Source organism: Pongo pygmaeus, chromosome 6 (genome assembly GCF_028885625.2).
Source record: "Pongo pygmaeus isolate AG05252 chromosome 6, NHGRI_mPonPyg2-v2.0_pri, whole genome shotgun sequence".
Taxonomy (NCBI): domain Eukaryota; kingdom Metazoa; phylum Chordata; class Mammalia; order Primates; family Hominidae; genus Pongo; species Pongo pygmaeus.
The window spans coordinates 137,156,472-137,182,814 of record NC_072379.2 but is presented as its reverse complement, the minus strand read 5'-3'; the positions used below and the strand labels follow the sequence as shown (position 1 = coordinate 137,182,814).

Genomic DNA, 26,343 nt, shown 5'->3' with positions numbered 1-26,343 from the left:
TTGGTAGATAAAAGATGAAAGCCTGATGTAGGTGAGAAAGGTTTTTTTTTTTTTTTTTTTTTGAGTTGGAGTCTCGCTTTGTTGCCCAGGCTGGAGTGCAGTGGTGCAGTCGTGACTTACTGCAAGCTCCACCTCCCTGGTTCACGCCATTCTCCTGCCTCAGCCCCCCAAGTTGCTGGGACTACAGGCACCTGCCATAACGCCCGGCTAATTTTTGTATTTTTAGTGGAGACGGGGTTTCACCGTGTTAGCCAGGATGGTCTCGATCTCCTGACCTTGTGATCTGCCTGCCTCGGCCTCCCAAAGTGCTGGGATTACAGGCATGATCCACCGCACTTGGCCTGTAGGTGAGAAACTTTAATCGTACATATGTTGCCTCATAATCAGTCAGAAATGGAACATTGGTTCACTCCTCTTAATCCACATCATGGGTTAAGGAGAACATTGCCAAGAGGCCTTCACTGTTCTAGAAGGGCATCATTTGTTAGGTCCTTTTTCCATGGTTTGGAGTAAAAGCAATGATTAGAAATTTATCCCTCATGGTAGGCTCTACAACAGATTCTACTGTAAAGGCTATAGTTACACAACAGACTTTAAAGACTTTAAATTCTCTTGTAAAGGTTGTGATAGAATTGGCTGAACAGAAGTATCTAGGCAGCTGCTGGCACTGTGACCTATGGAGAAATACATCAAATGAAGATTATAGAGATTCAATGGTAGGGGATTAATGAAAAGATTGCTTATTTAGGTGAGTAGACTGTTTAGCTCATTCTTTGATCTATTTGATTTTATGTAGTTTGGTTTATGGGAACCCTGGGTAAGGAGTACACTCCAAGGTCTTGGTATTATCCTCCCAATAGTCATAATAATAGTCTCCCTGGTGTGCTGCATTATCTCAAAGGTTTTAAGTGTTTGCATGCAGCCATCGCTAGAATGTCAAATGGTTTCTCTTCAACTTGAATGACAAGAGCTGAAAGAAATATGCCACCATGAGGACACCATAACCTATCAATGATGTGCTGAGACCGGAAACCCAACATGATGGTAACTGAGAGTGGCAGTAACACCTTAAATTTTGGTTACACTTTCACCTAAGTGAGAACCTGACCAAAAAGGGGGAATTTTTTAAAACAAAATTATGGGAGGTCATTGTTTTGGACTGAGCTCATGTGCTAGGCCCCAACAGACCAAACCAAACCAAAATGGAGTCACTCATGCTAAGACTTTAAGGAAACATATAGATCTTAGAACAGACCAGGTTTTGTTTTTCTCCTGCAAATCTATATAACAAACATTCCTGACAGCACAGGTATCCACCTCCTGAAGTTCCCATTAAATCTTTTAACCAAATGCATTTCCTGTCACCTAGAGACCATCAAGCTTCAGAGGATCATGCAACAAGGGTTCCAGTCAGTTCCAGGTGAAGACACCCCCCACCTCCCTGGCCATCAAGAAGCTACCCTGCCTCCATTAGACAGAACAGGGTGAGAGTTCTATGATCCCCAATAGGTAGAGACTACACCCCAAGCCAGCATGAAGGAGTTGCAGAAGAAACACCATCAGTCCCTCTGACTCCCACAAAGATTTAAGGGGATCATGTCTCTCATGGGGGAGATGAGGCAGGAGAATATGGTCTAGGGGCAGGGAACCTAAGGACTTCCTAGAACTAAATCAAACAGAAAAAAACCAACTTTCTAAGACCAAGTAAATAACTTTGTAACTCTACTTCAGCTATGACAGGAAACATTCTCTTCATTTGCACAAGGTATACACCAAATAAATAACTTTGTAGCTTCACTTCATCCCCTTCATCTGCATAGGGTGTACACCAAGTAAATAACTTTGTAACTTCACTTCAGCCTCTCCATTTAAATAGGGGGTACACCCAGTAACCAATAGAAACCTCTAGAGGGTATTTAAACCCCAGAGAATTCTGTAACTGGGCCCTTGAGCCACTTGCTCAGGCCACTCCCACCCTGTGGAGTGTGCTTTCATTTCAATAAATCTGTGTTTTTGTGGCTTCATTCTTTCTCTTCTTTGTGCGTTTTGTCCAATTCTTTGTTCAAAATGCCAAGAACCTGGACACCCTCAACTGGTAACAGTTTCAATGCCTACTTGCTCATGTCTTATTTTCTAAAGAAACACAAAGCTTTTCTTATGCCATCATATACCTTTAATAAACCTTAGTTTGGTGAAGCTATAAAATTTTCCATTGGCAGTTACTGCCACAAAGTTAACTTTATGCTTAGAGCTACCAAAGTTACAGGGCATGTAGACAGCAAATTATTGTGGCAAATACATTACAATACCTCAACTAGAGAAATGGAAGTGTTGATTTTAGAAATCAACTAAAAGTTTTAGTTTCATATACATTGAAGTCTTGTCAGTGTCATTTTTCTTACTATGTTCACCAGTCAATTTCAATAGTTAGTGCTTACATAGTTGTAGTAGTTTATATTTCTTAGAATTCTTTAAATTACATTTGTCATCTAGAACACAGAAAGACCATGATTTTCTTTCAGTATTTTAAAACTTTCCTTTAAAGATGATATTGTTGTATCTAGCATAGAAAAAAAATTGAATTTGAAATTTAGTTTTACATCATAGATTTATGATCTAAATTTTCAGTTGAATTGAAATGTCTTGGTCCTTTTTCAAGCTTGCCTATATCAGTGAGTTTGTCAATGCCAAGAGACTTTGCAATTTTTTAGTATCAATATATTTTTCCTAAGCATTATTGCTGTGTCTTCAAAAAAGTTATTAATTCCTTTAATGCTTTTAAGTGCATTATGTACATTGAATTTTTGCTCCTGCATCATTTTGCATATAACATCAATTTTACGGAAGTTATTATAGCAAATTGGTGCTGAGCAAATACATTTAAAATTGGTTATTTTCAAAATTATCACCTTGGCTTGTGTTGCAGAAAAATACAACAATTAAACTCACAATAATGTCTGAGTATTGCATTCTTACTTTGAGTTTCTAGGGTCATGATAGCTTTGACTGGACTTTATCTTTTTTCTTTTTTTCAAAAACAGCTTCAAAATTTTCTCTTCTAAAATTATTTTTAAGTATCTCCAACTCTGATGCCAAAGACATTGTTGCATGTTTTCTGTAAAGTTTAAAGAATGTGCAAAACAAGGAACACAGGCTGTGTTATATACATTTTTTCAGGGATTTACTGGTCTTTTTTTTTTTTCTTTTTCTCTGAGACAGAGTCTTACTCTGTCGTCCAGGCTGGAGTGCAGTGGCACAATCTCAGCTCACTGCAATCTCCACCTCCCAGGTTCAAATGATTCTCCTGACTCAGTCTCCCTAGTAGCTGGGACTACAGGTGCCCGCCACCAAGACTGGCTAATTTTTGTATTTGTAGTAGATACAGAGTTTCACCATGTTGGCCAGGCTGATCTCGAACTCTTGACCTCAAGTGATCCCCCCACCTCAGCCTCCCAAAGTGTTGGGATTACAGGCGTCAGCCACCACGCCCGGCCAAGGGATTTGTTGTTCTATCCCTTACGTTTTCCATGTGTATTTGTAGGATTGTTATATTCCTGGCCATCTAAATTATTTCATCTAGATTCAGTTTTTATAAGCATTCTACTGAGAATTGATATTATCTCTGTTAATATAGCTCAACCATTTTTTCCCCCAGCAAATTATAGCCCCAGAAAATAAGACTGCAGACTACTAAGTAAGTAACTTTATCATTTGCTTTAGGAAATTCCTGCAAACTAATTTATTAAGGCAAACAGTTGCCTGGTTGTGGCAACAACTAGTTTTATCAAGAGTACTGTGTGCTCACCTGGACAAACAGCTGGTCTTATCAAGACAATAGTTTCGCTTCTCCAGACTTGTTTAAAGACTTGCTGTGACCACCAATCCTGAACTATTATGTCACGAACTTTCTTTCCAAATCCCCACCAGTCCCTGCCTTGAAGGACCTGCCCTTCATCACCAGACCCCAAAACTTTCCTCTGCCAAGACACCGTGGAGGCTTTGCTAAGATGCTGCTCTCCGTTGCCGCCGTAAGTCAAATACACTTGTCTTTGCTTGACTAACAGGTTATTCTGGAAGTTTCTGCAGAGGAATCAACAATCAACATTATTAAAAACACATATAATCATTTTCTAGTCATGTCATTTATGGAACAAACTGCCACATAATTTTCACCCACAGACATATTTACCTTTTCAACATCCAGAAATCTGGTAATAATTACTATCCATTCTATATAGCTCGTATCAGGGGCTATATCTAAAATGGCTCAGTAATATTTAGAACTTCTTGCATTATCCAAGTTATACGTGATTTGATGTTAGTGTTTGTAGTCTAAAAAAATGTTATGTGTTTAACATTAAAATTTGCTGTGGTTTCTGCCAAATGAGGAAAATTTTTCATTATTATGTTTATAAAGTTCTTAGATGGTCTTCTGAATGCTAACATTGTCCACCAAAAATGAATCATCTACATTCTGTCTTTCACAATAGTGCACTCGTATTTTATCTTGTTTTCATATAGTTAATGTTTTGTAGCATTAATAATTATAGCTATACATATAATTATTTTATTTTTAAAATATTTTTCCCTTTTTTCACAGATGAAGTAAGTGTAACTATATTTTAAAATCACGTTTCAATTTTAAATGCTGTTTTAACACTGTTGTGGATATCTGTTTAATTTTCTTCACATTTATTAAGTGCGTGGGATAAATGCTGCCAATGTTTGTTTTATTTTCAATTTTTCGTTGATTTTTTTTTCTATTCCTGAAGATTTTCACGTAGAGACAGAATACACATTATTTTGAAGTATAAAAGACTAGTAATATTTTTTTGTGACCTGGGAGAATTTGTGTGTAATGTTTTTAAAAACTTATTACCTGTAGCTTCAGGTAGATAATTACTAACTAGAGTTTCCTTTAAATATTCAAATTATATGAATGTGTACTAGAATCCACAGAAAGTATATTGGGCTTAATGGAGTCTCGTTTTTTTTCTCTTCTGGTTTTTCTGGAAATGTGTCAGTTATAATGAACATGGAGATGAAAAGTAAATTCATATTCTGTCCAATTAGTGACACATAAGTGCTATATTGTGCTCACACCAATAGCTATTCCTTTTTTCTCCCTGCATTTAATCTATGTCCTCCACAAATGTGTTCAATTATCCAAATATATTTCTGTCATTTACTGTTTTCTTTTTTGTTGTTGTTGCTTTTACTTTTTTGTGGTTGTCTTTTCTTTATATACATATATAAAAATTATATATACTTTATATATTATATATAATAAATATATATACTTTATATATTATATATAATAAAATGTATATACTTTATATATTATATATATGATAAATTTTTTTTTTATTTAATAGAAACAGGATCTTATTATATTGCCCAGGCTGGTCTCCAACTCCTGGGCTCCAGCAATCCTCCCACCTAAGTCTCCCCAAATGCTGGCATTACAGATGTGAGCCACCATATCCAGCCCATTTTCTGTTTTCTTTTTCTTTTTTTTTTTTTTTGAGAGGACGTCTTGCTCTGTCGCCCAGGCTGGAGTGCAGTGGCATGATCTCAGCTCACTGCAACCTCTGCCTTCTAGGTTCAAGTGATTCTCCTGCCTCAGCCTCCTGAGTAGCTGGGACTACAAGCGTGCACCACCACCCCTGGCTAATTTTTGTATTTTTAGTAGAGATGCAGTTTCACCATGTTGGCCAGGCTGGTCTCAAACTCCTGACCTCATGATCTGCCCACCTTGGCCTCCCAAAGGGCTGGGATTACAGGCATGAGTGACTGCGACTGGCCCATTTTCTGTTTTCTTATACTGGTAATTAGAAAAAAATTATTTTTGATATCAGGAAAAAGTTATGTAATAGCTTCATATTTTAACTTAGAATCTGAAACATTAAAAAATAATAGGTTTGAGGAAGACAGCTTTACTGTGGAGATACCTGGCCAACATCACCTTAGCCAAATGACCAAAGTTAACATACCAGTAATATAACCTATCAACATCATGTGCCTCCTGATATGATGCACTGAGAAGGGCTCAAAATCACTTCTGTGGTATTTTTACCAAAAATATATAATCTGAATTTGTCATAAGGAGGCCTCAGTTAACCCTGTCTGTCATTTTCCAACACTAATTGAATAACATCAGCTGGGTGTCCTACAATTTAATTTAACCTTGATGGTAACTACCTGGAGTTAGCACAGACCCTACATGTTGAGAGGCTCAAACTGCCTCATTTCAGACACCAGCTGCAATTTTTAGGTGTCCTCGAGGCACCCACATTTCTTCCTACCAGCCACATTGATATGGTTTGACTCTGTGTCCCCACCCAAATCTCATCTCAAACTGTAATCCCCATGTGTCGAGGGAGGGAAGTTGACTGGATGATGAGGGCGGTTTCCTCCATGCTGTTCTTGTGGTAGTGAGTGAGTTCTCATGAGATCTGATGGTTTTATAAGTGTTTGGATGTTACTCCTTTTCTCTTCTCTCTCCTGACACCTTGTGAAGAAGGTCCTTGCTTCCCCTTTGCCTTCCATCATAATTGTGATAGGGTCCTTGCTTCCCCTTTGCCTTCCATCATAATTGTGATAGGCACAGGAGGCAGGGAAATTCTGGGCAGAAGAGGACATGTCCCCAGTAAGGGTCCCACCCTCAAGCTTGGAACCGCAACCCAAAGTGAGAACATACATTCTTGTTGTCCCACTTGAATGTTGCCTTTTCCAAAACCACCCATGGCCCTCCCTGTCCTCCATTCTGTGCCCATAAAAACCCCAGGCTCAACCAGAGAGGAGAAGGAGCTGGACATCAGAGACTATGCTTGGACGTTGGAGAGAAGCAGCTTAACTTCAGAGGGATGGCTTGATAGTGTAACTTTGGAGAGGAGTCTGGTTGGGGATGGCTAGACTCTGGGGGGAAGATCACCTTCCTACTCCATCCCCTTTCCACTAAGAGCCACTTTCATTGGCAATACAGTCCTCTGGATTCACCGCCCTTCAATTTGTTCTTGCGACTTGATTTTTCCTGGACACTGAACAAGGGCTTCAGTACCACAGGTGAGGATGCAAAAGGCTGTCACACTGAACTTCTGCCCTTGCTGGCAGAAAGCAGCCACCTCAACTCAAAAGGGCAGAGGGCTCACTGAGCAGTTTAAAACTTAAGCTGTCCATGGACAACAGAGCTAAGAGAGCACTGTAACACACTCCCTCTGGGCTTCAGGGGTTGTGGGCACCCCCTAGACACTGCCATGGGGTTTGCTCTGGCCGGGACCCAAAAGCACTTGCTCCAGCTCCTGCACCTGCTCACCTGCGTGCTCTCTCCCATGAAGGGTGAAGCACAGCAGGGTCAAGTGAGTGGAGTTTGCCCCTGCTGGCACTGAAGCAGTCAGCTACATCCAGTGCCCATGTGCTCCAGTTCCTGCCCACGAAGGGGTCAGGGAAATTTCCTGCTTCAACTGTAAGTTTCCAGAGGCCTCCCCAGCCGTGTGGAACTGTGAGTCAATTAAACCTATTCTCTTATTAATTACCCAGTCTTGGGTATTTTTTTTTTTATCACAGTGTGAAAATGGACTGATACACACATATCTGGGGGTTCTTCTGACCTGCCTCCTCTGAGGTTTGACAATTCTCTAAAATGAATCACAGAACTCAATGAAGTGCTATACTTACAATAAAGTCTTATAAAGGATACGATGCAGGAATGGCCAGATGCAAGAGATGCCTAGAACTAGGTACTGGTGCAGCCTGAGTTCAGAGTTCCCATGCCCTCTCCAGGTATACCACCCTCTCAGCACAGCAATATGTTCAACTTGGAAGCCCAGGGCCTTGTTGTTTAAGGGCTTTTATCGAAGGGCTTTATTATGTAAGCATGGTTGTTTAAATCATTGGCCGTTGGTGATTGGACTAAATCTCCAGCTCTCTGCTTCCCTGGAGGTTAGGGAATAGGGCTGAAACTTCTAACATTCTTCTCACAAGATTAGTTTTTCTGGCAGCTGGCCCCTATTCTGAAGCTACCTAGGGTTAGGACTAACCTCATTAGTATAACAAAGACACTCTCCTCACTCTGGAAATTCCAAGAGTTTTGGGAACTCTGTGCTAGGAACTGTGGACAAAGACCAAAAACATTTTATATTATGCCACAAACCCAAATTGTGGAGCTGAAACTGCCACTGCAAAATTATAGCTGAGACAATAGCTGACCTAGCAGACTCCATCTTGCTTCTAACCTCCAAGCTGTCCTTGTTCATTTCTGGGTGTAGGCTGAACCAACTTTGGGAGGAACCTAGTTTATAGTTTATAGTTCAGAACAAAGATGATGACAGCCCTCTCCCAAGGTGGTCCCCTTCTTGCTTGGGGACTAGACTGCCTTTGTAGGACTAATTAGCCAAAAGATGAGAAATTATGGTTTAGGAGTCATGCAGCTGGAGGCTACAAGATTCTAACCCTCCCCAGATTGCTCCTGGGGATAACATCATTATTGTAAAGCCTAAGATCTGTGCTTGAGATATTTTGCAGACCCTACACTTAATGGATCAGCTGGCACCACCCAAATTGATAAACTGGCTCATCTGATCTTGTGGCCCCCACCCTAGGAACTGACTCAGTGCAAGACAGCTACGACTCCCTATGATTTCATCTCCAAGCCAAACAATCAGCACTCCCAAGTCATTGGCTGCCCCCACTCACCAAATTATCCTTAAAAACTCTGATCTTCGAATGCCTGGGGAGACTGAGTAATAATGAAACTCCAGTCTCCCGCACAGCCAGCTCTGCATGTATTACTCTTTCACTATTGTGATTCCTCTGTCTTGGTAAGTCGGCTCTGTCTAAGCAGCAGGCAAGGTGAACCTGTTGGGCAGTTAAAGAACATTCCACAATATAATTAAGAGCTAATGCTCTTCAAAATTGTCAAAGTCAGATAATACAGAAAAAAAAAAAAACACCCCAAAACCCAAGCTGTCCTAGATTGGAAGAGACTAAGGATACATGAAAATTAAATGCAACACAGAACCCTGGACTGGATCCTGGGTTCAGAAAAAGAACATCAGTGGGACAACTGGTAACATTTGAGTAAGGCTTTGAGATTAGTTAATAATATTGTATCAATATTAGTTTGCTGTTTTTGATCATTGTATGATGGTTATATAAGATGTTAAGGCTGGGCATGGTGGCTCATACCTGTAATCCTAGCAGTTTGGGAGGCTGAGGTGGGAGGATTGCTTGAGCCCAGGAGTTTGAGACCAGCCTGGGCAATATAGTGAGACCCTGCCTCTAACAAAAAAAAAAGAAAAAAAAGTTAACATTAAGGAAAACTGAGTGAAGTGTATAGTCTACAGAAAATTTTTATGCCATTTTTGCAACTTTGTAATAAGTCTGATGTCATTTAAAAATAAAAAATTGAAAACTAAAAATAAATGAAAAATAGTATGCGTGTTACTCTAAATATTTATTTTTATTTTTATGTTTTTTTGGTTTTTTTTTTTTGAGAGAAGTCTCACTCTTGTCCCCCAGGCTTGAGTGCAATGGCTCGATCTCGGCTCACTGCAACCTTCACCTCCTGGGTTCAAATGATTCTCCTGCCTCTGCCTCCCAAGGAGCTGGGATTAAGGTGCCCGCCACCAAACCCGGCTAATTTTATTATATTTTAATAGAGACAGGGTTTCACCATGTTGGCCAGGCTGGTCTCGAATTCCAGACCTCGGGTGACCCACCCGCCTAGGCCTCCCAAAGTGCTGGGATTACAAGTGTGAGCCACCGCACTTGGCCTCTAAATCTTAATAGTAGTTATTTTTATATTGATGAAATTGCCATAATTAAAAAATTGCTATTTTTAAAAGTGGATTAATATTTAGCAATCTCAACTATTGCAGGGACAAAAAAAACCAAACACCGCATGTTCTCACTCATAGGTGGGAACTGAACAATGAGAACACTTGGACACAGGAAGGGGAACATCACACACCGGGGCCTGTCGTGGGGTGGGGGGAGGGGGGAGGGATAGCATTAGGAGAGATACCTAACGTAAATGACGAGTTAATGGGTGCAGCACACCAACATGGCACATGTATACATACGTAACAAACCTGCACGTTGTGCACATGTACCCTAGAACTTAAAGCATAACAATAAAAAAATTATTGTTAAAAAATCAAAAAGAGAATAAAACTACCAAACTTGTAAAAAAAAAAAAAAAAAAAAATTAGCAATCTCTATGCAGTATTTCTTTGTAAATTTTTAGTGGTAAATAAAGATTAGTTATTATGTAGTGAATCATAGGTGGAGCCAAGAGGCTTGTCCTCCTAAAGGTTTGCTGAAAAAACCACTGAAATGAGGCAGATTGATTAATAGGAGAAAAGACACACAAATGTATTTAATGTATATACATGTGAGCCTTCAGAATGAAGACCCAACCCCTCAGTGAGGTACAAAAACTTGTATAACATCTTGAGGTCACAAAAAGAATGTGGGCTCAGAGTATGGCCAAAAAAAATAATCATCATCAGTTATAGTGGTAAGTCAGGTTTTAGTGTCAAGGCAGATTACGGGAGGGAGAAAGGAAGAGGCTTGGCTAACAAATGTGGTCTTGTTATGTAGATGAAACCTCACAGGTAGGAGCCCTTAGAGAGAATAGATGGTAAATGTTCCTTTTCAGACCTTTAACTCTCAGTTAATCTTTCCTGGATCCAGAGAAGGGCTGGCTGTACTAATGCAGATTCTCTACAGATGGACATAGGCAAATTTCTCCCACAAAAGACATCCTTGCGGGTCACTTCAAAGTATGTCAAAGAAATATATTTTGGGGTAAAATATTTTTATTTCCTTCACATGTTATAATCAAAAGACTCAGAGATACTTGACAATATCTTTCCAATATAATAAATAAGTAGGTGATAATATGAACTATTATATGAAATACTAAGTGCTGTAAGACCAACAAAGAATTTTGCTTCAAAAAATTACGATGCTCCCTAAACAGTATTTTGGTTGAAAAGCATCTCCTTGTGTAGAAGGACAGATTTGTTTCAGATGCTTTTGGATCCTCAAGATCTTTATATTATTGTACTTATTCCTCCTGTTTAAATTGAAACCAAATTATACATATTGAAACAGTTAGATAAACCATTTACTTTTATTTTTCAGAAAATGGTAATATGCAGATTTTATTAGCAAGAGACATCTTACTGCCATCTGCCAAAAACTCTCATAGCATCAATTTTTAGAGCCAATAACATTATAAATACAAATATTCACAAAAATAGAAAATTATAAAGATGCCTATGAGTTGGGCACAGTGACTCATGCCTGTAATCCTAACACTTTGGGGTGCCAAGGCAGCAGGATCACTTGAGCCTAGGAGCTTGATGCTGCTTGAGTGATCTATGATTGGGCCGAGGGAGATGCTCTCTCTCAAAAAAAAAAAAAGATAAGAATGACGTCCTTTAAGCCCTTGTGGTTCACAATCTGAACAGCTAGTCTTGGAGTTACTGAAAATGGAAAAGGTCAGTTTTCCATGGGAGACCAGCCATATAAAATCTCTAGTCTAGATGTTCTTGGATTCCTTCCAGAAAGAATAATTGAGATGTGTTTCTTTTTCATATTTTCTTTGCTCTGCAAACCAAGTCATCATAACGTAATAATCTGCTTAAAGCAAGTGGACATTCAAGCACATATACTTTTTCTTACTTGTTTCCGTCAACCTGAAATAATCAAAAGGACTAGAATCCAGTTTAAAGAGTTTATTCAAGCAAAAAGCTGGGAATAGCCATCTGAGACACAAAGACTCTAGAGAAATGGGGTCAGTGTTCCCAAACTAAAAGCTAAGTTCTTACTTATATAGAAAGATAACAAAGACATTTAGTAGGATTATAACATTTTCTATAAAAGACTGGTTTATGAGTTACAACAATGCAATTTGTTGCAGTTTTGTTTTCTTTTCCATAATGCTTCTTTTCTTTTCTTTATAGCTGGTTTTTATTTCCTTTCCAATTAAAAAGAATGTATTAACATCCCATCTTAAGATAATGTGATAGCCATGAAGTTTTTGTGTGAGAAAGGTAAGAGGAATGTTAATCTATAAGTGAAGAGGGAAGGGGTCTTCCTCGGGGCTCTTTAATAATTTGCAACATTTTACAAAACAATATAGGCAAGGTAAAAGGCTAATCTATAAACAGAGAAACAAAGTTTACGGCTGCCTATGTTACAGCTGTCTTTCACCTGACTCAGGTGCCATCATCACATTCCTTTATTTTGTTTTATTTTATATTTTATTTTATTTTATTTTTTGCTTGTAAAAATTTATAAGGTACAAGTGCAATTTTGTTACATGCATAGATTGCATAGTGCTCAAGTCAGGGCTTTTAGGGTACCTATCACCTGGATAACATACATTTTGCCCTTTAAGTAATTTCTCTTCATGTACCCTTGCAACCCCCTTACCCTTCTGAGTCTGCATGTTCTGTCATTCCACTCTCTATATTCATATGTATACATTTTTTTAAGTTCCCACTTATGAAAACATGAGATATTTGTCTTTGTGTGTCTAGCTTGCTTTACCTAAGTTTTTTTTTTTTTTTTTTAAACAGAATATCACTCTGTCACCCAGGCTGGAGTGCAATGGCATGATCTCCGCTCACTGCAACCTCCACCTCCTGGGTTCAAGCAATTCTCCTGCCTCAGCCCCCTGAGTAGCTGGGATTACAGGTGTACGGCACTATACCTGGCTAAGTTTTGTAGTTTTAGTAGAGATGGGGTTTCACCATGTTGTCCAGGCTGGTCTTGAACTCCTGACCTCAGGTAATTCAGCTACGTTGGCCTTCCAAAGAGCTGGGATTACAGGTGTGAGCCACTGAGCCTGGCCTTTACCTAAGATATTCACCTCTAGTTCCATCCATGTTGCTGCAAAAGACATGATTTCATTCTTTTTTATAGCTGAATACGTGTATATATGCCGCATTTTCTTTATCGAATCATCCATGGATGAACACTTACGTGGAGTCCACATCTTTGCTATTGTAAATAGTGCTTTAATAAACGTACAGGTGCAGGTGTCTTTTTGATATATTGATTTCCTTTGGGTAGATATTCAGTAGTGAGATTGCTGGATTGAATTGTAGTTCTATTTTTACTTCTTTGAGAAATCTCCAAACTGTTTTCCGTAGAGGGTTACTAATTTACATTCCCACCAACATTGTGTAAGAGCTCCCTTTTCTCCACATCCTTGCCAATAGTTGTTATTTTTTTGACTTTTAAATAATAGCTGTTCTGACTGGGATAAAATAATATTTAATTTTTTTTGTTTGTTTGGTTTTGAGACAGGGTCTTACCCTGTTGCCCAGGCTGGACTGCAGTGGTGCAGTCACAGCTCACTGCAGCCTCGGACTCCTAGGCTCAGGTGATCCTCTCACCTCAGCCTCTCGAGTAGCTGAGACTATGGGTATGCACCACCATGCCTGGCTAATGTTTGTATTTTTTGAGAGGTTGTTTCTCTCTATGTTGTCCAGGCTGGTGTCAAACTCCTGGGCTCAGGTGATCCTGCTGTCTTGGCCTCCCAAAGTGCTGGGATTACAAGCATGGGTCACCATGCCTGGCTTAGATGATACTTCACTGTGGTTTTAACTTACGTTTCACGGATAATTAGTGATGCTGAGCATTTTTTCACATAACTGTTGGCCATTTTTATGTTTTCTTTTGAAAAATGTTGGGCCAGGCATGGTGGCTCATGCCTGTAATCCCAGCACTTTGGGAGGCTGAGGCGGGCAGATCACCTGAGGTCAGGAGTTCGAGACCAGCCTGGCCAACATGATGAAACCCCATCTCTATTAAAAATACAAAAAATTAGCAGGGTGTGGTGGTAGGTGCCTGTAATCCCAGCTCCTCAGGAGGCTGAGTCTGGAGAATCGCTTGAACCAGGGAGGTGGAGGTTGCAGTGAGCCAAGATCGCGGCATTACACTCCAGCCTAGGTGACAAGAGTGAAAAGTCCGTCAAAAAAAAAAAAAAGAAAAAAGAAAAATGTCTACTCATGTCCTTTGCCCACCTTTTTTTTTTTTTTTAACAGACAGATATGACTGTGTCTCATTAAAGGTTTATTCACTAAAATGAAATTTGAATTTCATGATTTTCACATAATGAAATATTGTATTTTTTATTTATTATTTTTTGAGACAGAGTCTTGCTCTGTCGCCCAGGCTGGAATACAATGGCATGATCTTGGCTCACTGCAACCTCGGTCTCCCAGGTTCAGGCGATTCTCCTGCCTCAGCCTCCTGAGTAGCTGGGGCTACAGGCATGCACCACTATACCTGGCTAATTTTTTTGTATTTTTAGTAGAGACGAGGTTTCACCTTGTTGGCCAGGCTGGTCTCGAACTCCTGACCTCATGTGATCTGCCTGCTTCTGCCTTCCAAAGTGCTTGGATTACAGGCGTGAGCCACTGTGCCTGGCCTGATTTTCACATAATAAAATATTTTAAAAATTTGTCTTCAACCATTAAAAACTGTGAAAATCAGGATGGGTGTGGTGGCTCATGCTTACAGTCCCAACACTTTGGGAGGCTGAACGAGCCAGGAGTATTGCTCGAACTCAGGAGTTTGAGACCAGCCTGGGCAACACAGTGAGACCTCTCCTCTGCTAAAAATAAAAAAAAAATTACCCAGATGTGGTGGCACATATCTGCAGTCCCAGCTACTCAGGAGGCTGAGGCGGAAAGTTTGCTTGAGTCCAGGAATTTGAGGCTGCAGTGAGCTATGATTATGTCACTTCACTCCAGCTTGGGTGACAGAGCAAGACTATTTATTTTAAAAATAAAATAATAAAATATAAAATAAAATAAAAATGTAAAAACCAGATACAGACCATATGTTATTAGGCAGTGGGCAGGATTCAGTCTAGCAGCCATAGTTTGCTGACCCCTGTCTTAAGTGAAGATATTGATAAGCCCCAAACCTGAATCTCTCCTAAAATCAAGACTTTCAAAGCAGATTATTAATGAGAAATGCCCTGTGCCAGGTGCCCCTGTGGTATGAACAAGGTCAGGTTCCTCATACAGGACAATGGACTGGCACTTGCCCACTTTTTAATGGTATTATTATTATTTTTGTTGAGTTGTTTGAGTTCCTTGTATGTGTATTCTGGATATCAGTCCCCTGTCAGATGCATAGTTTGCAAATATTTTCTCCCATTCTGCAGGTTGTCTGTTCACTCTGTTGATTACTTCTTCTGCTGTGCAAAAGCTTTTAGTTTAATTAAGTCTACCTGGTCTATTTTTGTTTTCGTTGCCTGTGCTTTTGAGGTCTTAGTCATAAATTCTTTGCCTAGACCAATGTCCAGAAGAGTTTTTTCGAGATTTTCTTCCAGTATTTTTTTTTTTTTTTTTTTTTTTGAGTCAGAGTTTCACTCTTTTTGCCCAGTCTGGAGTGTAGTGGTGTGATCTCGGTGATCTTGGCTCAATGCATCCTCCTCCTCCTGAGTTCAAGTGATTCTCCTGCCTCAGCCTCCCTAGTAGCTGGGATTACAGCCTTGCACCACCATGCCCGGCTAATTTTTGTATTTTTAGTAGAGACAGGGTTTCACCATGTTGGTCAGGCTGTTCTCAAACTCCTGACCTCAGGTGATCCACCCACCTCGGCCTCCCAAAGTGCTGGGATTGCAGGTGTGAACCAACGTGTCTGGCCTTCTCCTAGTATTTTTATAGCCACAGGTCTTACATGTAAGTCTTTAATCTATCTTGAGTTGATATTTGTATATGATGAGAGACAGGAGTCCAGATTCATTCTTCTGCATATGGCATTCTAGTTTTCCCAGCAGCATTTATTGAAAAGGGTGTACCTTTCCCAATGTATGTTCTTGTTGACTTCGTCAAAGATCAGTTGGCTATACATATGTGGCTTCATTTCTGGGTTCTCTATTCTGTTTCATTGATCTTTTTGTCTAATTTTATACCAGTATCATGCTGTTTTTGGTTACTGTAGATTCATAGTCTAATTTGAAGTCAGGTAATGCAATGTCTCCAGCTTCAATCCTTTGCTTAGAATGGCTTTGGTTATTTGGACCCTTTTTTTGGTTCTGCATGAATTTTAGAATTTTTTTTATAGTTCTGTGAAAAATAATGTTGGCATTTTGATGGGGATAGCATTGAATCTGTACATTGCTTTGGGTAGTATGGTCATTTTAGATTACTAAAGTAGTAATTCTTCCAATCCATGAACTGGGATTTTTTTTTTTTCATTTGTTTGTAGCATCCCTAATTTCCTTCATCAGTGTTCTGTAGTTTTCCTTGTAGAGATCTTTTACCTCCTTAGTTAAATATAGTCCAAGGTATTTCATTATTCTTTAATATTATAGCTATTGCAAGTAGGATGTCTGGTTGATTTCACTCTCAGCTATATTGCTAATTGGTGTATAGACACACTCCTGATATTTGTATATTTATTTTGTATCCTGCAACTTTACTAGATTCATTTATCAAATGTAAGAGTTTTTTGGTGGAACCTTTAGATTTTTTCAGATATAAGATCATGTCATCATCAAACAGAGATACTTTGACTTTCTATTTTTCAATTTGGATGCCTTTTTCTTCTTTCTCTTGCTTGATTGCTCTGGCTAGGAGTTCCAGTACTTCACTGAAGAGTGGTGGTGGATTGCTTTTCATAACACAGGCCAGCAGAAAGATGTAAATGCTAATATTATTTGGATTGATTATTACAGATTATATTTTTAATATATATATATGTATGGCCCTCTGTAAGTCCCCATTCAGCATCTGGTATAGCATCTGCTACTAATTAGTAAAAGAGACTTAAAGTTTTCAATTCCCATTAAATAGACAGTTCACCCTCATTAATTGGATAGTCCTTTTGACATAGTTTGGGGTTCTAGGCACACATGGTTTGTTATCTATAGAACTATGACAAGTTTGCCTCTTTTCCCAAAATAGGAAGAGAAGCCAGCTTTTGGGAACCTGAGATGACCAAAAGTTTTTTTACAACAGCCGTGCCAGCATTATGTAGACAAGAGTGTACTGTATATCTTTCTGAACTAACACTTACCACACAACTGATTAAAGGCCTAGGATTTAGGATCGAAAGATATGTGAAAAAATTCAGAATCTAAGCTGTTGGAGATCTAAATTATTTTGAGCTTTAAAAGAATGTGACCTAAAAAAGAAAACTATAGACCAATATCCCCAATGAACATAGATGCAAAATTCCTCAACAACATACTAGTAAGCCAATTCAAACAGCACATCAAACAGCACACATCACGACCAAGGATGGGATGCAAGGATGGTTCAACATATGCAAATTAATAAATGTAATACATCATATAAACAGAATTATAGACAAAAACCATATAATTATCTTAATAGATGTGAAAAAAGCATTTGATAAAATTCAGCATCCCTTTGTGATAAAAATCCTCAACAAACTAAGCATAAAAGGAATATACATACCTCAAGCTAATAAAAGGCATATATGACAAACCCACAGCCAACATCATACAGAATGGGGAAAGGTTGAAAGCATTCCCCCAACAAACTGGAATAAGACAAGAATATTCTTTTATAATCAACTATATTCATTATGCCTAACATTTTATTTCCTCCATGGCATAATTTAAATCATCACTTCCAAACTATTTGTTTTCCAATTACCAGGTATAATGCAGTTTTTCCGTTATCAGGTCTATGTAGTTTTCCCCAAGGGCAAACCAACTCTTTAAATAAATTTTCCAGTGGCCCTGGGTCACTAGGTTATCCAGAATAGAGCTCTTTGGTAAGGCAAATTAAGAGGTGGCAAACTTGGCTGGGACACTGAAGCACAGTCTCTGAGGATGCAGGGTTGTGACATAACAAACTCCTGGAAAGTGTTGGGGACTGAGGTTAAGGTTAATGCAACCAGGAAATCTGGAGCCTGTCTTCAGAGCTGCTAGGAGAGATTTATGGCAGGGATTTCTTCCTTTCCCTTCCGTTCCCTTCCCTTCTCTTCTCTTCCCTTCCCTTCCCTTCCCTTCCCTCTGCTCCCCTCCCCCTCCCCTCCTCTCCCCACCTCCTCTCCCCTCCCCACCTCCTCTCCCCTCCCCTCCCCTTTCCTTCCTTCCTTTCTTTCTTTTTCTCTCCTTTCTCTTTCTTTCTTTCTTTCTCTCTTCCTCTCTTTCTCTTCTGTCTTCCTCTCTATCTCTTCTGTCTTCCTCTCTTTCTCTTCTTTGTTTCTTTCTCTTTCTTTCTTCTCTCTTTCTTTCTCAATCACAAGGTCCCACAATAGGCCATCTTTCTTTCCCTTTCCCATGGTACCAATATGGCAGGGATCTCCCTGAAAATTGCCAGGTGTCTTCTAGCTCCTGCAAAAGCAGCTAGAATGGGCTTGCTCTTCCTCACATCCTAGCCACACTCTGAATCTAAGGGCCCCTGTGTTCAGGGTCACTCCCCAGTGACAAGCTGCCTTATAGTGTGGCCAGTACGTGGATGGGAGAGCTTGGGCTGGGGAACAGGACCATCAAGGGGCTCAGTTTCTTCCTCCTCACTGTTTTTGTTGTCCTGGCCTAGTTTGGGTCTTTGGTGCCAACGATCCTGATAGAGCTCTTTTTAGTTTGTCTGGACAATGTCTGGGGTGAATACCAAGAGCCAGAGTGAGGTAAGACTCCACAAGTCTTGAGATGAGCTATTGGCTGAAACCCAGAGAGGGGACTAAGGCTTCTTGGAAGTTCTATGAGATCGAATGCCCTATTTAGTAGAAGGCTCAGTGTTAAAATATGAATGTAATAGTATTGAAATGTAAACTGTGTCCAGCCAAGGAGGAAACGAAAACACTGAGGACTGTAAGTCAAAAACTTTGGTTCTGTCTTTCTGTCTTTACTATTCCACATAGTAGACAAGTGGCAACAGGGATAGTAGACAAGTGGCAACAGGCAGATCACTAAATCTCCCTGTGGCTTGGCTTCCTCTCTGTTAATACAGTAATGGGGTTATGGTGAGGGTCACTGAGACAGCATATGTGGAAACAAACAGAAATACATGCAAAGGTGTTCACCATTATTAGTATTTTCTGTCTCATAGACACTTTAAAGATTGGAAAAAAGAAAAGAGCTTCTCTGAAGAAGTTAGTCCAATACAAACCATTTAAAATCACTGACCAGTAGAGCCTGATTTCCCACATTTTCCAAATTCTAAACTAAGAGGTCAATGTTGGTTTTGGGGGCTGTATTAGTCAGGGTTCTCTGGAGGGACAGAACAAATAGGATAGATGTATATATAAAGGGGAGTTTATTAAGGAGTATCGACTCACACAATTACAAGGTCCCACAATAGGCCATCTGCAAGCTGAGGAGCAAGGAAGCCAGTGCGAGTCCCAAAGCTGAAAAACTTGGAGTCTGATGTTTAAGGGCAGGAAGCATCCAGCATGGGAGAAAGAGTAGACTGGGAGGCTAAACCAGTCTAGTCTTTCCACATTCTTCTGCCTGCTTTTATTCTGGCCACACTGGCAGCTGATTAGATTGTGCTCACCCAGATTGAGGGTGAGTCTGCCTTTCCCAGACAACCGACTCAAATGTTAATCTCCTTTGGCAACACCCTCACAGACACACCCAGGAGCAGTACTTTGCATCCTTCAATCCAATCAAGTTGACACAATATTAACCATTACGGGGCATTTCAGCAACACCATCAACCCCCATAGATACACCACCAGATTTTATCTCCCCCTCACTTTTTTGCTATACAGATTGGCATGACTGTTGTTTTTTTTTTCTTCTTCTTCAAGACAGAATCTTGCTCTGTCGCCCAGGCTGGAGTGCAGTGGTGAGATCTCACTGCAACCTCCGCCTCCTGAATTCAAACAATTCTCCTGCCTCAGCCTCCCAAGTAGCTGGGATTACAGGTGTGCACCACCATGCCCAGCTAATTTTTGTATTTTTAGTAGAGACGAGGTTTCACCATGTTGGCCAGGCTAGTCTCCAACTCCTGACCTCATGATCCACCCACCTCGGCCTCTCAAAGTGCTGGGATTACAGGCGTTATCCTCCATGCCCAGCCAGCATGACCGCTTGAAACATTTTTAACACTGAGGAATGGAATACATATGTAGAAAAGGGAATAAAATGGCCGAGCGCTATGGCTCACGCCTGTAATCCCAGCACTCTGGGAGGCCGAGGTGGGTGGATCATCTGAGGTCAGGAGTTCCAGACCAGCCTGACCAATGTGGTGAAACCCTGTCTCAACACAAAAAATTAGCCGAGTGTGGTGGTGAATGCCTGTACCAGCTACTCAGGAGGCTGAGGCAGGAGAATCTCTTGAACCCAGGGAGGTGGAGGTGGTAGTGAGCCAAGATCATGCCATTGCACTCCAGCCTGGGCAACAAGAGCAAAATTTCGTCTCAAAAAAAAAAAAAAAAAAAGGAATAAAACACAATTTTGCTAGCTTGGGGTCCTTCGAGAAGCTGAGGCCAAGAAGGGATTAAATGTGCAATGATTTTATAAAGAGAAATACCTTTGGGAAAGTAAATAGAGAGGGAATCGGAGAGGCTTTGGGGAAAGGCTAGGACAGCAATTGTTCCCCTGCAAGTCTGACCCAGAGTGAAAGAGACAGAGATAGATTTGTCCTAAATTGACTTGAAGTCTAGGGAAGGTTTGGCAAAGCTGTTGGGGAGCCCCTCAGCTGAAGTTGGTGGTTGCAAGCCTCCTGTATCTCCTAGGATCTGTTCTGCCCTGCTCTACCTGTCAATCTCAGCCATGAGTGGAGTAGCCTCAGGGCCAACCCCATTGTTGTGGGGGTGGGGTTGGCCTTGCCACAATGCTGCAGTGGGGTTCTGAATGCATCTAGGCCTTCAGTCAAGTAATACTCCTTGTAATAGGAGGGCTGGGTGGTGCATCCTTGTAGCCTCCACAGTAAATGTTCAGTACAGTAAATATTTATAAGGCAAACACTTGTCTAATGATCAGCTAGATTAAGACAGGAAATTTCAGAATATCCCTGTGTTTTGAAACAACATCCGGCTCAAACCCCTCTTTTTCCATGGAGGAACCACTATTCTGCTTTTTATGAATGTTGGTCACTTCTTTTGGTCACTTGCCATTCTTTGGTGTTTTGCCAATTATGTATGTATTCCTAAACAATAGTTTAGTTTTGCTTATTTTTGAACTTCATATAAATGGAATTAGTATGTATGCTTTTGTGTCTTGCATTTTTGCATGATATTAATTTTAAGATTCATTTATATTATCGTGGGTATCTCTAGTCTGTTTACTTTTATTGCTGTGTGTATTTCATTGTATGAACATCTCACAATTTATCTATTCCAATGTTTTTCCTGCATGGGCTATTGCAAACAATGTTGAGTATATAAGACCATCAGGATACATGGACGATGTCAAATGGTTTTGTGAGAGAAAGGGCCAAAGGCAGCCAGTGTTCCCAAGAAGAACACTGTGGTTGGTACAGGAGGTGCTGACCAGCTCACTAAGCACATTGCATGCAAGAGCTCAGAGCACACCAGACTGTACCTGTTCCCTCTGTACTGAGCACAAGTAAACCTTTCTCAAAACTGCTTAACAGGCTGGGCGCGGTGGCTCATGCCTGTAATCCCAGCACTTTCAGAGGCAGAGGAGGGTGGATTACCTGAGGTCAGGAGTTGGAGACCAGCCTGGCCAACATGGTGAAACCCCGTCTCTACTAAAAATACAAAAATTAGCCTGGCATGGTGGTGGGCGCCTGTAATCCTAGCTACTCAGGAAGCAGAGTCAGGAGAATCGCTCGAACCTGGGAGGCAGAGGTTGCAGTGAGCCAAGATCATGCCATTGCACTCCAGCCTGGGCGACAGGAACAAAACTCCATCTCAAAAACAAACAAACAAAAAAAAAACAAATAAAAAACAGACTGCTTAGCCATGCATGTGTCAGGCATGCCTCCAGCTTTTTGTATTTCAGACCTCCTGGGGCAAGGGTCTGGGCCCAGCATACCACAGCCCAAAAAGGGCTGTGTGTGGCCATGCTGCCTGGATTGGATATGAAGTGCATCTGCTAGTTGTGGGGACCGATGTCTTACAAGGGACTGGATTTTGTGTTCTCACTCGTCTTGCTGTAAATAGATGCTTGACCCTGGTGTGCGTGTTGTCTGTTCTCAGTGACCTTGACTTATGCTGTGCTCTTCTCTTCCCTGGGCAGCACTTACCTGCTTCTTGACCTTGGCCACACTCATGTCATATTTTATCCCGTGGCACCATCTGACCACCTGGTAAAACAGTTCCTGTATAAATATCCTGGTGCAGATGCACATAATTTTCTCAGGGAATATGCCCCTGGGTCACTACATAGATCTCTGCTATTTATATATTTATTTTTCACTCTAGTAGTTAAATATGAAGAGCTTAGCATGATTTTGGTGGGTTTTTGACACAGAATTAAACAAGTAGAAAAAATTTAATTTTCTTCCTTTAAAACCACAAAGATAAAAGAGAAGAAGGATGAAGATTCATAACAGTCGATGAGAGAAAGAGGGAAGGGTAGTGGAGAGTGGTGAACAAGTAGGTTGGAGACCTGTGTGCTTACCCAGGGTGACCCTGGTGTGTCCCTGGACCTCAGTATCTTCATCTCTTAAGTCCCCTTCCAGTTTAAACATTCTAAGATTGAGATAAGATAACTAGCAGCAATTTCTATCCCTTTCAACCTTATTCTAAAGGTATCCTAATCAGTTCTTTTGAACATTAAATTTTTTTTTTTAAGGGAGTCTCACTCTGTCATCCAGGCTGAAGTGCAGTGGTACGATTTCGGCTTACTGCAACCTCCGCCTCCCAGGTTCAAGCAATTCTCCTGCTTTAGCCTCCCAGGTAGCTGTGACTATAGGCACTAGCCACCATGTCTGGCTAAGTTTTTTATTTTTAGTAGAGACGGGATTTCACCATGTTGGCCAGGCTGGTCTTGAACTCCTGACCTCAAGTGATCAGCCTGCCTCAGCCTCGCAAAGTAGTGGAATTACAGGTGTGAGCTACTGTGCCCGGCCTTGCATATTAGAATTTTTAAATGCTTGTCCTGGCACAGCTTGTGTGCTCCTTGAGTGTGGACGTGGTCTCTCCTTTGTAGATTGACAGCTGAGGAGACTGGTATTCACCCAGCCCCAGGAAAAGCCCAGGGAAGGAGAATGGTGATCCTATTAGTTTGAAGAGGGCAGTACAGGACAATTCTTTGGTGCAGTGGAAGATTAAGAAGCACACAAGGATGGTTTGAGCTTAGGAGTTTGCGGCTGCAGTGTGCCATGATCACGTCTGTGAATAGCCACTGCACTCTAGCCTGGGCAACATAGCCAGGCCCCTCTCTCTCTAAAAAAAAAAACATACACCACGAAGTAAATTAGTTAACATGAGCTGGGAATACATAGTTTATGAGGAGGCTTGGTGGGAGCCATCAATGTATAGGACACACCCATACAGTTGGGAATGGCAGATGGAGAGAAACTGTGTCCTGGCAGCAGGCAGGAGGTGCCTACTACAAAGAGAGCCTCTACTCTACTCCAGAGCTCCTCCCTTAGACTACACATGCTCACTTAGCAAATTCAGCATTTCCTACCTGCCCTTTCCATTCCTTTTTTTTTTTTTTTGGAGACAGTCTTGCTCTGTAGCCCAGGCTGGAGTGCAATGGCATGATCTCGGCTCACTGCAACTTCCGCCTCCTGGGTTCAAGCGATTCTCCTGCCTCAGCCTCCCGAGTAGTTGGAATTACAGGCCTGTGCCACCACACCTGACTAATTTCTGTATTTTTAATAGAGATGGGGTTTCACCATGTTGGCCAGGCTGGTCTTGAACTCCTGACCTTGTGATCTGCCTGCCTTGGCCTCTCAAAGTGCTGGGATTACAGGCGTCAGCCACTGCGCCCGGCAATTACATTCCTATTACATTCTGACTGCCCCAGACTAATTCTCTTTAGTCTTTCCTTGTTGCATGCTGCATTCTTTTAACATACCTAAGGAAACTAGTGCTCGCCACCATGCCTGGCTAATTTTTGTATTTTTAGTAGAGATGGCGTTTCACCATGTTGGCCTGGAAACTGGGAAAGGCATGGCACCTCCTACCCACTCCCCCTTTTCTTTTTAGTTAAATCAAGATGTTGGACATGTGTGGGAAAAACACCGACCCTTAATGGAACAATATGCTCAGCATCCCGCGTTTTCCATTTATGGTATCTCACTTCACTTTTAACTTTATATTCCAATGAGTTATTTTGTAATCACTGTTTAACAAAACAATGTCAGCCATGTATGGTGGCTCACGCCTATAATCCCAGCACTTAGGGAGGCACAGATGGGAGGATCACTTGAGTCCAGTATTCAAGACCAGCCTGGGCAACACGATGAGAAAAACATTTTTTTTTTTAATTAGCTGGGCATGCTAGAGTGTGCCTATAGTCCCAGCTACTTAAGAGGCTGAGGCTGGAGGATCCCTTGAGCCCAGGAGTTCAAGGCTGCAGTGAACTAGGATTGTATCACTGCACTTCAGCCTGGGCAACAGAATGAGACCCTGTCTGTAAAAAAAGAAAGAAAACAGCCAACAACAAAACAATACCAACAACAATCCTTGTCAACCTTGTCTGATTGGTGAATGTTGTGAAAGGAAATTAAATTTTGAGACCCCCAAATTCATTTAGCCAAAGGGAAAAGTCAAGCTGGGAACTGGGTCACACAAACCTGCCTCCCCCATTTGGTTCTTAAATAAGACGGCTGCAAGAGGAAAGGCTACATGCCTCCCCCCTGTTTTGTCCATAAGAAATTCCTAGTGAGCCGTTAAAACTTTACCATGGTAATGCAAACTGATAGCTTATCTTTTTTTTGAGACAGAGTTTCACTCTTGTTGCCTAGGCTGGAGTGCAATGGTGCGATCTTGGCTCACCGCAACCTCCGCCTCCCAGGTTCAAGTGATTCTCCTGCCTCAGCCTCCCACGTAGCTGGGATTCAGGCATGCGCCACCAAGCCCAGCTAATTTTGTGTTTTAAGTAGACAAGTTTTCTCCATGTTGGTAAGGCTTGTCTCGAACTCCCAACCTCAGGTGATCCACCCACCTCATCCTCCCAAAGTGCTGGGAGGCTCACAAGTGTGAGCCACCTCATCCGATCCAGAGCTTATCTTTATAGGTGCAGTCACCCCGACCTGCCAGACACAAATGCATATCTGATTGTTCCCCTACCCCATTCTGTCTGTATTATTGTAACTGCCCAAGGAGTTCACCTTGCCCACTGCCTAGACAGAACCGATTCATCAAGACAGGGGAACTGCAATAGAGAAAGAATAATTTATGCAGAGCCGGCTGTGCGGGAGACCAGAGTTTTATTATTACTCAAATCAGTGTCCCCATGCATTCAGGGAGCAGAGTTTTTAAGGATAACTTGATGGGTGGGGAGGAAGCCAGTGAGCCAAGAGTGCTGATTGGTCAGGGATGAAATCCTACAGAATCGCAGCTGTCTTCTTGCACTGAGTCAGTTCCTGGGTGGGGGCCACAAGATCAGATGAGCCAGTTTATTGATCTGGGTGGCGCCATCAAGTGCAGGGTCAGCAAAATATCTCAAGCAGTGATCTTAGGAGCAGTTTAGGGAGGGTCAGAGTCTTGTAGCCTCCAGCTGTATGACTCCTAAACCATAATTTCTAATCTTGTGGCTAATGTTAGTCCTACAAAGGCAATCTAGTCCCCAAGCAAGAAGGAAGTCTGCTTTGGGAAAGGGCTGTTAGCATCTTTGCTTAAACTATAAACTATAAACTAGGTTTCTCCCCAAGTTAGTTCAGCCTATCACCGGGAATGAACAAGGATAGCTTGGAGGTTAGAAGCAAGATGGAGTCGGTTAGGCTAGATCTCTTTCACTCTCTCAGTCATAATTTTGCAAAGGCGGTTTCATTATCTTACGTAAAATGCAGATTCCCACATTTTTCCTCTGCCCTCTTTTGTTGATGCGAAAATTCTGTGCTTTTCAATATCCTGCCCTTTTCTCTTTAAATTTGGAGCCCTCAAATCATCTTCGGAGAAAGACATAGACCTGTCCCCCGGGCACGTCCTTAACTTTGGCAAATAAATCTCCAAAAATGATGGAGACTTTTCTCATCATTTGCTTTGATTGACAATGTAAATACTTTTTATTGATTATTATAATACGAAAGACGATGTTTTTATTTCTTTTTGACATGTAGCTGCTGTATGTACGTGATCTGCCTTTTGAGGGGGAGACATTTCCTTCAAAGGAAGGGACCCTGCATAAGTTTCTCTTCAGGGCATTTGCCTTGTAATTTAATTACATTTCTGGTCTAAACAATTCCTTATAAAGAAACAGTTAAAGGCCAGGTGCAATGGCTGACGCCTGTAATCTCAGCACTT

The 26,343-nt window shown here is 41.1% G+C and overlaps 1 pseudogene across 1 annotated transcript in view; it reads right to left on the bottom strand.

Annotated features, from left to right (window-relative positions):
- Positions 1 to 484: 484 nt before the first annotated feature.
- Positions 485 to 26,343, bottom strand: part of LOC129041596 (protein RCC2-like) — a 94,730-nt pseudogene continuing 68,871 nt past the window's right edge. Inside the window, exons 5-7 of the transcript XR_008503891.1 lie at positions 7,000 to 7,129; positions 3,925 to 4,080; positions 485 to 674 (exon numbers count right to left, since the gene is read on the bottom strand). The product of XR_008503891.1 is annotated as a protein RCC2-like (transcript). The remainder of the gene's footprint in view (positions 675 to 3,924; positions 4,081 to 6,999; positions 7,130 to 26,343) is intronic.